At 40.2% G+C, this 17,194-nt stretch overlaps 1 pseudogene; it reads left to right on the forward strand.

The window, feature by feature from the left end:
- LOC102810696 overlaps positions 1 to 3,018 on the forward strand; it is a 53,629-nt pseudogene extending 50,611 nt beyond the window's left edge.
- Positions 3,019 to 17,194: the final 14,176 nt, after the last annotated feature.

Here is a 17,194-nt window from a genome sequence, read left to right on the forward strand (position 1 = left end):
AATATGGTGCTTTCTCAGAAGGTTGAAAATAGAAATACCATACGATCCAGCAATTCCTCTACTTGGTATTTACCCACAAGAAAAACGAGCCACAACACGAGAAGATATATGCACACCAATGTTCATAGAAGCACTATTTACAATAGCAAGGAGATGGAGACAGCCAAAGTGCCCATCAACTGAAGAATGGATAGACAGGCTGTGGTACATACAACAATGGAATACTATGCTACCTTGAAGAGTAACAAGGAAGCAGCAAACCACTAGTTAACATGGATGAACGTTGAGGACATTATGTTGAGTGAAAGTAAGTCACAAAAATAGAAATACTGCATAGGACCACTACTGTAAAAGACTAAGGAAAAGAACCCATACTAAAGGGAGGTGGGGGATATTCTTTGCTGATTGCTGGGAGGTAGGGGGTGGGGTGAGGGGAGGAACGGAAAGGTAGAGCACATGACAGGGAATAGACATAGGTTAGTTAGGGTGCTGGGGAGGGGGATAATACACAAAAGGGGAGCGGGCAATGGAAGAACAAAGCAGAGGGGAGAACAATTAGGCAGGTTCACATGGGCTAAGTGGGACAGAGGTAAATAATAATGTATACACAACCTTGCAACAACAGGACGAGGGGGTGCATGGAGTGAGATATGGTTGGAATAGGGAAAAGGGAAAATAATGTTAAGATGCTTTGCGGTCTACTGAATCTTGGTATTTCTTGCATTACATTATAATATAGACACTAGAAGGGGAGAGAAAGGAAAAGCCAGAAATATCACAATAGAAAGCTTGTAAGTTTGTCTTCTGTCTATAAATGATTGGAATACCTAAAATGGGGATACAACGTGCCCAGTGAAGGAGGCTGCCTGCGGAGCCTCTGCATTATATGTGGAATCCTGAACTGCATCCAGAATCTTCAGAGGTGGGAAATTTCCCCCTGAGAGGATGGGCAGACCGGCCTGGAGCAGGTAGAAGAACAGAAGATACCTCTTGAAAGAAAGACTGACAGAAAAAACACAAAACAGACCTAACAATGACTACAAAAACAAGCAAGTTGCCCCCCCAGGACACATCAAGGCAAGGGGTCAGGTCCCCTCAGAGTAAACCCCCTTTTAAGACTAAGACTCAATGGGAATACATGCTCTGATGGGTGACCACGTTCGCCACCAACAAGGGGAAGAGAGGAAAAAACAGCTATAAGGCTGCAAGCTAAGCTCTACAATCGTCAACAGACTCCTGTGAACCCAGGTGGAGACCTGGTTGGCCAGCAGTATGGCAAGACCTGAGGACTCTTGGTCCCAGAGTCAGTGTCATATTCATGGAGGACTGGAGTGGAGGGTGAAGTGTCCAGCAGATAAGAAGTGAGGGCATATCCACAACATCACCCACACATGCAGATAATACTCATCTGACCTAGCCTCAATGACTGGATGATCAGAGCTCAACTAGAAGAAGAAGAGAAAAAAAAAGTAACCTGATACAATTCGATGAATTTGACCTACACCTATGGATGCAGTAGCTCAAAAGAGGGAACAAATCTTTGCAGAGATCATTCCCACCTCCTCCAAACACAGAGTAGACAGGGATGGGCAACTTGGACATTGACTATCCAAAACGGGGGTGCTGCAGAGGCAAGAAGTGTCTGGCTTATAAGATTTCAAGAGGGAACCTAGATCCAGAGAGCGTTGAGCAAGGTAGAATCTCCACTGAGTAGTATCTAATCTGTCTAGGCGGGACTGATTAAAGGAAATGCGGATAGGTCTCTTGTGATGCAAAGGTGAATAATTGTTACTAGGACTGATTGTGAAGGTTGTAAATGTGAAAGTGGGCATTTTGTGGCAAGGAGGGGAGTGATTGACTTTGCAGACTGGGAGCGGAGGTCCCTGGAACCATGAAGGGAGAAGAGCAGAGAGCGGAAACCTATCCAGAGAGGCAACGATCCCTGAGATGGAGGCAGAGATGACAGCGTGGAGAGATGCTGCAGCTGGGAGCTCAGGACCTAGGGAGGATGAGGGACTGTGTACGGATGACCGGGGATGGGGGGAGGGAGGAGCAGGCTTATAGCCTTTTGTTGATTGGTAATGTGTGGAGGGGATTGTAACCATGGCAATGAAACAATATACGATAAGATGAATGTAAAACTAATGTTCTCCCATGTAAATTGTCACATAATTCACAACAAACTTAAAAAAAAGAAAGAAAATGAAAGGAATACACAGAGTTACTGCCCAAAAAGAAATAATCAGTAGACCAGGAAAGTCACCTGGCTAGCAGCTCTATAAGCTTCGCCATACTTGTCCTCTGGAGCAGCCTGTTGAGGGCTCTGGCTGTGTGGCAGACTCAGGTGTGTTCATCTTTTACTTCAGGTCCCAGGCAGTATGATGGGACATTCTAGTAATTTCGTACTTATTACATTAAATCTTCAAAGATGAATGAATTCCTGGAAATATTAAGAAAAGCATTCATCTTCGGACTGCTCACTCTGAACTGACTGGATATTGGAATGTAGAATTTGGAGGCAGAATGAACAAAGTGTTTCATATGTGGAAGTATGATAATTTTGCTCATCGAGCTGAAGTTCGGAAAGCTTTGGCCAAAAACAAGGAATGGCAAGAACAATTCCTCATTCCAAGTTTGCTTCTTATGGATAAACAAGAATGTGAAATAACTTATCTGGTACCATGGTGCAAAATACAAAAGAAGAAGTCTATGAGTTGGTTACTTTTCAGATGAAACCTGATGGACCAGCTGTGTGGGGGCAAGGCATTTCAAAGGGCAGTTTATTCCCATATCAATCTAAACTACAGCAAACTGGTTGGAGTTTTCCACACAGAATATGGAGTCCTCAATAAAGTTCATGTACTTTGGTGGAATGAGAGTCCAGATAGTCATGCAGCTGGGAGACATCAGTCTCATGAGGACCCCAGAGTTGTAGCAGCTGTTCGGGAGAGTGCTGACTACTTAGTATCACAGCAGAATACGCTCCTAATTCCTGCATCATTTTCACTGTTGAAATAATTTGCTATTGAAATGAGACATGTAACTAACTGCTGTAAGAGGTCTCTCCTCATGGTGTTTAAATTCTCCTAAGAGAGTCTCACTTTCAATTGAAGAAAGTGGTAAGTTAATCAGCTATGGTCCTTGCATTATTGAAAGTTACCTCTCTCCTTTGTCATTACTACTTCAGGATGGCATTTCCATATCTGCTGTACTTTAGAAATACTTGCTACTCTTTTGTGATCATGATTGTTCTCTTCGTTTTCAAATATCGTTGGTTTTGTATTTTGACAGCCTTTTTGGTATATTTTCTCACGTTAAAATGATTGTATATTTTCATCATTTGACATCATATGACAATATCTTAAAATTATTTATGTGTAATATCTACCCTTTCAAGATAGCAGTTTTTCTAACAAAAAATAATTTTGTTCAGTAAAGTTTATAATATCAAGTGGGATTCATTTGTTGTTGTTAAGTGCCATTGAGTGGGTTCCGACCCACAGCGACCCTGTATAGGGTTTCCAAGGAGCAACTGGTGAGCTTGAACCACCGACCTTGCAGTTCAAACGGCTTTGCAGTCTGTCGCATTAACCCACAGCGCCACACCAGGACTCCACACGAATATTAAATATATATTTTTTGCATTGGAAAAGTATAGTATCATTTATATTCATTATGGCTTTCACATCATAGTCACTAACTTAGAAAATGTCTTGGTATTAGACTCTTTAAGGCATGTTGTTTTATATTGTGTAATATGTTAATTTGTAATTAATTTTGCTAACTTCTACCTTATTTTGAATTACTATTCAGCTAAGGTACATCTTTTCTTTTATGCTTTTGGATATGCTTGCAATAATAAAAGCCTACATATTCATTCTCCAAAAAATAAAAAGAAAGAAAATAAATGGTCAGTGTTCAACCATTTGAGGTAGTATATGATCAAGAGCTAAAGGAAGAAGTCCAAAGTGCACTGAAGTCATTGGCAAAGTACAGGCTTCGGGAATTGATGGAATACAAATTGAAACCTTTCTACAAACTAATGCAGCACCAGAAGTATTACTCATCTATGCTAAGGAATTTGGAAGAGAGCTAACTGGTCAACTGCTTGTAAGAGATCTGTATTTGTGCCATTCCAAAGAGAGGTGATCCAACAGAATGCAGATATCATTGGACAACATCATTAAAGTCACATGAAGGAAAATTTTGCAATGACAGTACGCCGTCAGAGAACTGTCAGAGGTTCAAATCAGATTAAGAGGAGGACTAGGAATGAGAGCTATCAATGCTGATGTCAGATGGCTCTTGACTGAAAGCAGAAATACCAGAAAGATGATCACCTGTGCTTTGTTAACTATGGAAAAGCATTTGATTGTGTGGATCATCACAATCTTTGGACAACACTGTAGAGAATGTGTATTCTGGAGCACTTAGTTGTGCTCATGAGGAACATCTACATAGACCAAGAGGTAGTCATTTGAACAAAACTAAGGGACACTCTGAGTTCATTAATAACAGGATAATTTTGCACAAAGTTTGTTTTCTTTCTCCATACTTATTCAGTCTCTATGCTGTATATATGTTTTGATCCACCATTAACACTCATCAAAGCAACAGTCAAAAAATCAAACAATGCATTGCATTGGCAAATCTGCTACACAAGACATCTTTAAAGTGTTCAAGAGAAAACATGTCAGTTTGAACACTTGAGCAAAATGAAGTTTTCTTGATTTCCATTTGGAAATTTTCTCTTCAGTTCTTTTAATTCCTCATTTCTTTCATTTGCTTTAGTTTCTTTACTCTCAGCAAATTTCAGTGTCTCTTCTGGCATCCAATTTTGTTTTTCCTTTCTTTCCTGTCTTTTTAATGATCTTTTGCTTTATTTCTGTATGATGCTGATGTTATAATCTACAGTTCTTCTGGTCTTTGGTTATTAGCATTTAATTATCTTATGTGGTCTTGTGTAATCATTCCTACACCCTTGGTTGTTGTTTTTGTTATTGTTAAGTGCCATCAAATTTGTTCTGATTCATAGTGACCCTGTACAATGTTTCTGAGGAGTGGCTGTTTAAATTTACTTTGTAGTTGAGTGCTTATCATAGAGCACCACACCAGGACTCTACATACCAGGTATACACAGGTCTTCCTAACCTGACCTTGCTCCACTGACATTTTTGCCTTTGCACCCAGAGACAGCTGGGTTGTAAACAGCCCCAAACTCTTTGTTTGTTTGTTTGTTTAAGGTAAGTGGACAAGAACAGAATTTGGTCTCACTAGGTAAGTGGAAATTTCCAAGCGTTTGTTTAATTGAAATGCCACAAGAGGTAAGTAGGTCACCAGGCTGTGTCTACATTCATTTTATTCCCACTGTCTACTTCTTGCATTCTTCTAATGTGATTAACTGTGCAAAGACAGTGTCTCTGGGTAGCTTAACAACGTCCTTGAAAATTCATTGTATTGTCCTTGCCAGCCATATGCTACGATGTAACAACACCTTCTATCTTAAGTTACTTTATCCAGTGCTGCATATTTCCTCAAGTATCTGAAGACATATGGTTGAGTAGTTAGTTACTTCGGTGCGGCCTGGGTAGGATGAAAGACACCATGTCCCATCACCATTCCGACTGCATGATGGTTTAGGATGGATGAGGAAGCAGAATCATGGCTGAAAATGGAGAATCAGCCAGGAGATATCCAGGTGGTATGTCATGACCATTAGCTGTCTCTCATCTATTGGTATGAGCACAGAGGGATGCTGAAAGCAGGCAGGCAAAGCCATCTGTGTGAAACCTGCTTCTGGGAAGCCTGCAAAGACAGGGATAATGAAGTGTGGTTGGGATGTCTCACCCTCAAAAGGCAGATGATGCATGCTCTTTGTGACTAAGCTGTATACAGCTAATATATGCATAGTTCTCATGAACATAGCTCCCTTTTCTCTCTGCTTGTTCTGTCCCTCATGTATCCCAACAACTCCATTTTGCGTGCTGCTTTCTGGTCCCAAACCCTGGGTAGCATGTGCATCTGCACAATACCGGTTGGACAGCACTTTGGGCACATATATTTATGTCCAGCTCTTTTTTCACACCCTCTATGTATGTGGTTGTTAAGTACCATTCAGTTCTGACCCATAACAACTCTTTATAGGGTTTCTGAGAAGCAGCTGGTGAGCTTGAACTGCCAACCTTGCAGTTCAAATGGCTTTGCAGTCTGGTGCATTAACCCACAGTGCCACACCGGGACTCCAATGTATATGGAGGAGCACAATAAGTCACAGCCCAGATTTTGGAGGGCTCAGTCACAGCTTTGTCTTTCCTGGCCTTGTCACCCCGGGCAAATTATCCACTCAACGGTTCTGCTTCTGCAATTTTGGCATAATTTTAGTAATATCCATTTCCTTATGGTAGTGTGAGGATAAAAGAGAAAATAATGTAGAAAGTTTGATCTCTAATAAACCCACTAAATAAATGCCATGTCATTTAACACTGCCTGGTCTGTCAACGACTGTCTTACTGTGATGCCCAATGGGTGACTTTATTATCTATGTCAGAAGAAAGCTCTACTCCTAGGATGTTTAACCTTACTCAATTCCAATCATTCTTGGTAGTAGCTACCATAATAATTCTTAAAAATGTTATCATGACTAATTGCAACTGTTACAACTGTAAAGGTACAAGTTTTGTAACAAAAAACAGGAGAGTAGAAACAGAGGACCCTAGGACCATCAAGGGAGAAGAGCACAAGCAGAATGTGGGACCTTATCCAGAGAAGCAGCGACACCAGAGATGCAGGCAGAGATGGGAACATGGAGAGAGGGAGCAGCTGAAGACTCTAGATTCTTGGAAAGAGAGGGACTGAGAGCTAGCAGCCAGGAGGCAGACTTGCAGAATGTGCCCTTTGGTGATTTCAGTCATTATACATGCCTAAGTGTTTTTTTGTTTGTTTGTTTTATTTATTTATTTATTTTTAAGAGCTAAAATAAACAGAGAGAAATACTGTTAATGGATGGTACATGGAGGGTATTATAATCATTGTACTGAAACAAAGTATATGGTTTGTTGAATGTAAAAGTGATGATCTGCCCTGTAAACAATTTATAGTAAAAAAAAATTAAAAAAAAAAAGTTAAAGTATGCTTAAGTGATTTAGTTCTAACATTGAAATGTAAATAGTACTTCTCCAAGGTTGGGGCTGAATTCTCACTGGTGACTTTTTTTTTCTTAATCACAGTAACTCTAATGGGACTTTATTTTCTATTCATTTATTGTAAGGTTTCTTTGGACTAAAATGAAACTGAAGGTACATATTAAACCATATGTTATCGTTGTTGATGTTAAGTGCCATTGAGTCACCAGCAACTTATAGTGACCTTATGCACAACAGAGCAAAACACTACCCAGTCCCACTCAAACCTCACAATCATTTCTGTGTTTGAACCCATTACTGCTGCCACTGTGCCAATGCATCTCTTTGGGGATTTTGGTCTTTTCCCCCGACTCTCCACTTTACCAAACATGATATCCTTCTCCAGTGATTTGTCCTTCTTGATAACATGTCTTAAGTATAAGAGATGAAGTTTGACCATCCTAGTTTCTAAGGAGCATTCCAGTTGTAATTCTTTCAACACAAATTGGCCTGTTCTTTTGGCTGTCCATGGTACTTTTAATATTCTCCAATACCATAACTCAAATGCATCAGTTCTTCTACAGTCTTCCTTATTCACTGTCCAGCTTTCATATGCATATGTTGCTGTTCGTTTCCATTGAGTTAACACCAACTCATAGCGACCCAATGCACAGAACAAAGCACTGCCCCATTCGGCACCAACCTCTAAATCAATACTACACCTGAGCCCATAGCTTCCACCACTGTGCCAGTCTATCTCATTGGGGGTCTTCCTCTCCTTCTCTGACCCTCCACTTTACCAAACATGATATCCTTCTCCAGGTGCTGGTCTCTCTTGATAATATGTCTAAAGTATGAGAGATGATGAGGTCTAGTCATCCTGGCTTCCTGGTTAGCTTCTTATGCATGCTGTAGGCAACATATATGCATTTTTATTTATGTGGGCTTGTTACATGTTGATAGAATTGTTGCTAATTTAAGACAACTTTGAGCAAAATGAAGAGATGAATACAGGAAGGATACTTGAATCTAAAAATTAAAGAAAAGCCCCTTTGCTTGGATAGTTTAATCAAAATTGTGCTTAGGTAGTATAAAATGGGAAACTAATTTATTCAAAGTATTCTATCCCATCTAGAACACAGTTGTTCTGTAGTATTTGATTATGAGCAACCCTTAGAATGTTTGAGAAATACTAGCAGCTATATAGGGAGTTCTGGTGTGGCTCTGTGGGTTAATGTGCTAGACTGCAAAGTTGGTTTGAACCACAAGGTTGGGGATTCAAGCTCATCATCTGCTCCTTGGAAACTCTATACAGGGTCACTATGGGTTGTAACTGACTCAATGGCACTTAACAAAAACAAGAGCTTATGTAAAGCAACATGCTCTTGTTGTGATAGACTTGAAGAGGCTGTGGGTTGCTCACAAAGGTATTTATAACTCACTACAGATGTTCATATGAGGAAGAATATGAGGGACAGCTTGATCTGTTGGCTCATGTGGTCACTTAAAGTGTCCACACCCTTGGGGCAGGGGTTTATCTGTTAGGGCAATCTGGCATAAGAGTCCCTTGCCAATTCCTGAGCTAAAGGTCAATGTTGACACATTTAAAGTGAGAAGCAGCAATGCATTCCATAGCTAGAATTGGAGAGAGATTTTAGGTGGAAGAGTTAATAAACATGGTGTGATGCTATAAGATAAGTACAAGGTTAACCTCAAGGCTGGTGGTTCAAACGTACCAGCTGCTCCTGAGAAACCCTTTACAGGGTGACCGATTTGACGGCACTTTAATGACAACAACAACAAACTCATATTGCCACCAGGACTCCTTTGATGGTATTTGCCATCACTTTGATAATAAATAGAGAAAAAAAAAAAAAAAAGAATCCTTGAGATGGACTATGTGTGATAACTCTCATCTGACCCTTTTCTTTGGGCTTCCTTCTCTTTATTTTGGAGAGCAGTTTAGCTGTGGTTATCAGTGTCACTGCCAGGAGTGCAGAATGTGCAGACATCACAGAGCTAAAGCTGCACTACTGGTCGTATGTTTATACCCAATGTTTATGGGGCATGGTGAGAGAATGGCGATTTAATAGTGAACCCATAGAGAGAGGGGAGTGGGCACATGCTTGATGAAGCAAGTCCATCATTATCTGACTGGTCTCCTTGGAAACTCATAATGAAGGAACATAAAAACGCACATCTCCACCTCTCTGGCCGTCACCCAATAAAAAATACTCACTAATGCTTTGTTTTAGTGCTGGCCTTCCTATAAGTAATGCACAAACTATAAATAAGGTATTTATTTCACTCCATTTGATTCTGTTAGTTTTCTTGAGGCTTGTACACACAAGATAGAATCTGAAATATTTGGCAGTAATAAAAAGTGACTTCCAAAGAGTCTATGGAAAGAAATAGGCTGGAAGCTGCGCAGCTGATCACTGGTTTAAGGGCTGAGAGAGTGTATACTAACGTGAGCTTGTCTGTAGGCTATATCTGATACTTGGAAATAACCCAGATTCACAGTCAAGCTGACATTTCTGAGGATGAGGTAGCAGGGTAAAATCACTTGTCTTGTGTCAAGAGGAGGCAGTATTACTCCCTGTTTGAGTCATTTCTTTTAGGTCCCTGCTAATAGAGTGTGCTAATATAGTGTGCTCTGAACATCAGGCTTGCTTTCACTGAGCTACATGTAAGACAAAATGACAGGTTACTGGGCACTGGGCATGGAGTGGGAAACAGAATTCATTAACACAGTGTCAGTTCTAACAAGAGTCATTAGCCACATACTCAGGAACTGGGCTGAGCTGACTCAAGCCCATCATGTACATCATCATCCTGCTCAAGCTGTTCCTGGGGTAAGTTCATGACTTCTCTAAGGGTATGGAAGTGTTCTGTAAAAATGAGAATCCCTCATCTGTCCATTTGCTGTACTGTGGTGGTTTGTGTGTTTCTGTGATGCTGGATGCTATGCTACCACTATTTTAAATATCAGCAGGGTCACTCATGGTGGACAGGCTTCAGAGTGATGCAGACTAGGAAGAAGGAGAGGTGGACTACTTCCGAGTGTTTGGCTACTGAAAACCTTATCAATAGCATTGGAACATACACATAGTGCTTGGAGATGAGCTCCTCAGTTTAGAAGGCACTCAAAATACAACTGGGGAAGAGCTGCCTCCTCAAAGTAAAGTTGACCATAATAATGTGAATGTAGCAAAGCTTTCAGGACCTTCATTTGCTGATGGGGTACAACTTAAAATGAGGATAAAAAGCTGTAAATATGCATTAATATTCAGAAATTGGAATGTATGAAGTGTGAATGTAGGAAAATTGGAAGTTGTTAATAATGAAATGAAAACATAAAATTTGATATCTTGGTATTAGTGTGCTGAAATGGACTGGTCACAACCATTTTGAGTTGAACAATTGTATGGTTTACTATACTGGGAACAACGAAATGAAGAGGAAGGGTGTACCATTCATTGACATAAAGAACATTTCAAGATCTGTCTTGAGGTACAATCCTCTCTATGATAGTATGATACTTATATGCCTATAAGGAAGACCAGTTAATACCACAGTAATTCAAATTTGCACATCAACCACTAATTCCAGTGGTGACGAAATTGAAGAATTCTACCAACTTCTTCTACAATACTGAAAGGTTTAAAATTAAGAAAGGTGTGCGACACAGTTGCATTCTTTCACTATACTTATTCAACCTGTATGCTAAACAAATAATCCAAGAAGCTGGGTTCTATGAAGAAAAACATGGCATTAGGATTGGAGGAAGACTCATTAACAACCTGCGATATACAGATGATACAACCTTGCTTGCGGAAAGTGAAGAGGACTTCAAACATTTATTGATGAAGATCAAAGAGCACAGCCTTCAGTATGGATTACATCTCAAAGTAAAGAAAACAAAAATCCTCACCACTGGACCAATAAACAACATTCTTATCAATGGAGAAAAGATTGAAGTTGTCAAGGACTTCAATCTTCTTGGATCAACTATCAACACTCATGGAAGCAGCAGTCAAGAAATCAAATGATGTATTGCATTAGGTAAATATGCTACACAAGACCTTTTTAAAGTGATGAAGAGCAAAGATGTCAGCTTGAAAACTAAGGTGCAGCTGACCCAACCATGGTATTTTCAATAACCTCATTTGCATGCGAGAGCTGGGCAGTGAATAAGGAAGACCATAGAAGAATTGATGCTTTTGAGTTATGGTGTTGGAGGAGAATATTGAAAGTGCCATTGGCTGCCAAAAGATCCAACAGATCTGTGTTGAAGGAAGTGCAGCTAGAGTGCTCCTCAGAGGCCAGGATGGTCAAACTTCATCTCTCATACTTCAGACATATTGTCAGGAGGAACCAGTTGCTGGAGTAGGATATGTTTGGTAGGGTGGAGGGTTATAGAAAAAGAGGAAGACCCCCAGTGAGATGGATTGGCAAAGTGGCAGCTTCAATGGGCTCAAGTATGACAATGATAGTGAGGTTGGCTCAGGACAGGGCAGTGTTTCGTTCTGCTGTGCATAAGGTCACTATGAGTCGGTATCAACTTGATGGCACCTAACAACAACAAACAACTTCTTTAGTCTGAAAATTTTTTTGACTGTTTCTATAAAATGTCATCTATTTTATTTAAATTATTGATGTAAAGAAAAATACAGCAATCATATTTTAACAATTCCCTTTTTCTCTATAATTTTGTTCCCTTTTCATTCCTAATGTTGAGATATATTACTCTCTTTTTTTTTTAATAAATGTTTTATTGTGAATTGTGTGATAGTCTACATGGGAGAACAGTAGTTTTACATTCATTCTATCATCTATCATTTCATTGGCATAGTTACCATCTCATCCATGCATCCTCACCCAACTAAAGGGTGTGCCCTGAAGCCTGCACACACCCACCCACCCCCACGGTCCTCAGCCCCTTTCCATCTCCTGATCCCAAGTCCCCAGCCACACCATCTCTTGATGTTGTCTTCTCTGCCTCCATCTCAGGCCTCACTGCTTCTCTGGGTAGGATCCTGCCCTCTACTCCTCTCCATCGATGGTCCTAGGGTCCTCTGCTCCTAGACTGAAAAGTTAATCACTCCCTTACTTGCTACAAAATGTTCACCTTTAGATTTTCAACCCTCACAATCAGTCCTGATAACAGTTATTCACTATTGCACCACAAGAGACCCATCTGTATTTTGTTTCATCAGCCCTTCTTGGACAGGCTGGAGACTCTACCTTCCTCCACGCCCTTTGGATCTAGGTTCCCTCTTGAAAACTTGTAAGCCATTCACTTCTTACCTTTGTATCCCTCCCCCCAGTTTGGGTAGCCAATGTCCAAGTTGCCCATCCCTGTCTACCATTTGTGTGGAGGGGGTGGAATTTAGTCTGAAATTGATCCAATATGGCATCAAGATGCATTGATCATTACTAGTGATTGGAAAGTAAAGTTGGAAATAAAGAGGAAAGATTAATAGCTGGAAAATATGGGCTTTGTGAAAGAAGACATGCTGGAGATTGAATGATGAATTTTCCAAGACCAACAACTTATTAATTGCAAATACTTTTTTTCGACATCATAAACAGTGACCAGGCTCATGGACCTCACCAAAAGGAAAACACAGGAATCAAACTGACTATATCTGCGGTTGGAGACAATGGAGGAAAAGCTCAATATCATCAGTCATAATATATCCAGGGCAGACTGTGGAATAGACCATTGATTACTTCTATGTAAGTTTAGGCTGGAGCTGAAGAATATTAAAACAAGACCATGAGAGATCATCTGAAGAAAAGATTTGATGCATTAGACATTAATAACTGAAAACCAACCACCATGCTATCGACCAATAAATAACATCATGATAAATGGAAAGATTGAAGTTGAAAGACTTCATTTTTCTTGGATCCACAATGTCCATGGTAACAGTAGTCAACAGTAGTCAAGAAATCAAACAACATATTGCAGTGGGCAAATCTGCTTTAAAATACCTCTTTAAAGTGTTCAAAAGTAAAGACATCACTTTGAGGACTAAGATGCACCTGACCCAAGCTAGGATATTTTAAATTGCTTCAGATACAATTGAAAGTTGGACTAAGAATCGTGAAGACTCAAGAAGAACTGATGCATTTGAATCATGGTGTTACCAAAGAATAGAAAGAGTCTGAACTGTCAAAAAAACCAACAAATCTGTCTTGGAAGAAACACAGCAAGAATGCTCCTTAGAAGTGAGTATGGTGAGACTTTGTCTCTCATGCTTTGGGCATATTGTCAGCAGGGATCAATCCCTGGAGAAAGGCATTGTATACGGTGGATGATCAGTATAAAAGAGGAAGACCCTCAGTGGGATGGATTAACACAGTGGCAACAACAGTGGTCTCAAACATAAGAACAGTTGTGAGGACGGTACAGGACCTGGAAGTGTTTCATTCTGTCGTGCAGAGTGACTTGCTACAAGGTCAATTTGAACTGTAAGGTCAGTAGTTCAAACCCACCAGCTGTGCCTCAGAAACCTTATACAAGGCTGCTATGCATCAGAACCGACTTGATGACACTTAACAAAAACAAGAATATATGGCACCTAAGGAGCTCTGGTAGCATAGTGGTTACGAATCGGGCTGCGAATCGCAAGATCAGCAGTTTGAAACTATCAGCTGTTCCGCGGGAGAAAGAGGAGGCTTTCTGCTCACGTAAAGATTTATAGCCTCGGAAACCCTGTACAGGGTCGCTATGAGTTGGAACCGACTCCGCGGCACATAACAACAACAACAACAACAAAGTGAACATACTAGGCTTGATGTGAGGATTGCAAGACCTTAAGAGTAGCTCAGGTCAAGCCATTTCCATCCCTTCTCCCACCTAAACCTGTACTTCTATTTGCATGAGAATGTTTATTCCTTGATAGGGCTTGCTCTATACAGTCCCATCACAGACGCTAATACCTGAGTTACCAATTATTCAATGGAGATGGGAGGGTTAGAAGAGCAGAATAGCAGACAGTGTCCATGGGGTGTAGGCTTTATGAGGGCCGCAAAGATTGTGTCCTTAGTGTCTAACAAAATCATGTCAACCCAGCCCTTGTCTTTCCTTCTGTGGAATGACTGGTTCTGCCTCTTTTACATTTCTAGGTCCGGTTTTCTTCCCTTATGATAATATTTATTGTATCTCTTCTATTTGTTCCAGGGAGGAAACATTGTTGTTGTTAAGTACCACTGATTTAGCACTGACTCCTAATGACCACATGCACAACAAAACAAAACACTGCCAGGTTCCACACCAGCCTCAAAATCATTGCTATATTTGAGCCCATCATGCTGCCACTGTGCAAATTCACCTCACTGGGGGTCTTCCTCTTCTTCTCTGACCCTCCATTTTACCAAACAGGATATCCTTCTCCAGGGAAGAGTCCCTTCTTACAATATGTTTGACAGATGAGAGACAAAATTTGGCCATCCTGGCTTCAAGGTAGCCCTCTGGCTGTACTTCTTCCAACACAGATTTGTTGTTCTTTGGGCAGTCCATGTACTTTTAATATTCTCCTCCAACACCATAACTCAAATGCATCAATTAATCTACGGTCTTCCTTATTCACTGTCCAACTTTCACATGCCATGTTTTACTTCATATAATCCATCTTCTCAGATTATTTGGTCTGCAAACAAACTGAATAAGTAACTTTTGGAAAAATTTAAATTATCTTTTGGAAATTTTTACTTGCATGATATTAATGATATTGTCCTTTGATTTCCACATTCCATTGGGTCACCTCTCTCTGGAATAGGCACAGATATGGATCTCTTCAAGTCAGTTGGTCAGGTAGGAAAGTTTTGTGTCTCATAAAGCACCTGTTTTGGGCTGAGTAAGAGAAAGGATGACTAAAAATATCCTGGTCTATGTTTTATGGAAAATCAATGTCCTAATTTAGCCTAAAACAGAAAATAATACAGATTCCTCTAATTTTTTTCATAAATTACAGACCCTAGAATTTTTCTCATTACAGTTGCTCTGTCATATTGGGAGTTTCCTATGAGGGCAGTTTTACCATAAAACCTATGGGGTGACCATGAATTACAGTTGACTCTATGTTAACTTGTTTAATTTGGTTTAAATTTTTGTTTGATGAGATATCTCCAGTATAACTTTTTTGTGGATAGTTCATATAATGGAAAAACTACATGTTAAACCTTTCCAGATTCAGTTTAAGAAATGCCTATGAAAACATTATTCTATATTTGTCTCAAATATATATTTCATATACAAAGAGACAAAATTACTAAGTTAAGCATGGCACTCAAAAACATATATAAATGGAGTAAAATTGAGGGGAAGCAATAAGAAAAAAAAAATCACAAATGAATGAAATAGACAAGAAAAACGATCAGAGAGATTCAAGAGAAACCACAAAATACTGTGCTTTGAACAGAATCTTTGGATGTGAACTAATCTTAGGCTATGCCAACAAAATAAAGAGAAGATAAGCACAATATTAAGAGTAAAAGCTGAGGCTATAGCAGAACTAAAAATTACAAGCCATACCAAGAATTTTTTTATAGCAACGATTTTTCAAAACAAACACAATTGTCTCAAGAAGAAAACAAAAAAACTGAAAAAACCAAAGCCCAAATCCAGTGCTTCTGAGACTATTCCAACTTATAACAATATTGTAGGACAAAGCAGCACTGTCCCATTGCTACTGTCATTTGGTGCCATTGAGTCAGTACAGACTCATCGAGATCCTATGCACAGCAAATGAAACACTGCCCAGTCCCCCACCAATCTCACACTCGCTGCTATATTTGAACCCTTTGCTTGCCACTGTGCCAATCTATCTTGCTCAAAGTCTTCCTCTTCTCCGACCCTCCATTTTAGCAAACATGATGTCCTTTTACAGGGACTGGGTCCTCCTGAAAATATGTTCAAAGTATGAGAGACAAAAATTGGCCATCCTGGTTTCCAGGGAACATTCTGATTGTACTTCTTCAAACACAGATTGGTTTGTTGTTTTGGCAGTTCATTGTACTTTCAATATTCTCCTCCAACACCATAGCTCAAATGCAACAATTCTACAATCTTTATGGAAGCACATCGTTTTCCTTGTAGAAGGGTTGGGGGATTCAAACTGGCCATGGTTTTGTCAGAAGCCAAGTGATTAAACATTGCTCCTAGGGTTTGTAAGCAAAATAAACCCCGAATGAATTCTCAGAAAAACCCAGATGAAAGCACTGAGCCAGATGAATTGACTGCCAATTTTACCAAACCTTCAGAGAGCAGATAACTCCCATTACATGAAAACTGTTCCGGCAAACAACACAGAAGAACCCATTTGATATCCTTTAAAAAAAGGAGCTCTTGTAGTGTAGTGGTTACGAATCGGGCTATGAACCTTAAGGTCAGCAGTTCAAAACTACCAGCCACTTCTCGGGGGAAAGATGAGGCTTTCTACTCCCGTCAAGATTTACAGCACTGGAAACTCTGTACAGGGTCGCTATGGGTCGGAATCGACTCGACGGCACTTAACAACAACACAACAAATGAGGCTAATGTTGAGCCATTTCAAAACTAGATAAAACAGTGGAGGAAAGGGAAATGAAATCTGTAGATTTAAAAATCTTAAATAATATGTAACAAACAGTAAGCAAGCTCTTCACCAGGAAGCCATCAAGATAAGCAATCAAGTTCCTTCAGGACAAACCCCCGCCTAAGACTGAAACTCAAAGGGAACACATGAGCAGGCATGTAAGCTTGCTGGTGACCAAATTGGTCTACTGGTGAGTGGAAGAGGGGGAAATGCAGCAATGAAGAAATGGGCTTAATTCAACCAGGGTCCATTGACTCCCATTGACCTGGAGATGAGAGAGAGAGAAGTGGAAGGTCTGGTTGATCCAAAGTATGGTGAGACCTGGGGACACTTGAGCACATGAACAAGGACATAGTCACAGAGGGCTAGAGCTGAGACTGAAGCATCCAGCTGTATGAAGTGAGGGGAGATGCACAAGAACACTCAAACTTGCAGATAGTACCTGTTACTATTAGTACCCATTACTAACTAGCCTCAATGGCTTGA

Source organism: Chrysochloris asiatica, unplaced genomic scaffold (assembly GCF_000296735.1).
Source record: "Chrysochloris asiatica unplaced genomic scaffold, ChrAsi1.0 scaffold00307, whole genome shotgun sequence".
Classification (NCBI taxonomy): Eukaryota; Metazoa; Chordata; class Mammalia; order Afrosoricida; family Chrysochloridae; genus Chrysochloris; species Chrysochloris asiatica.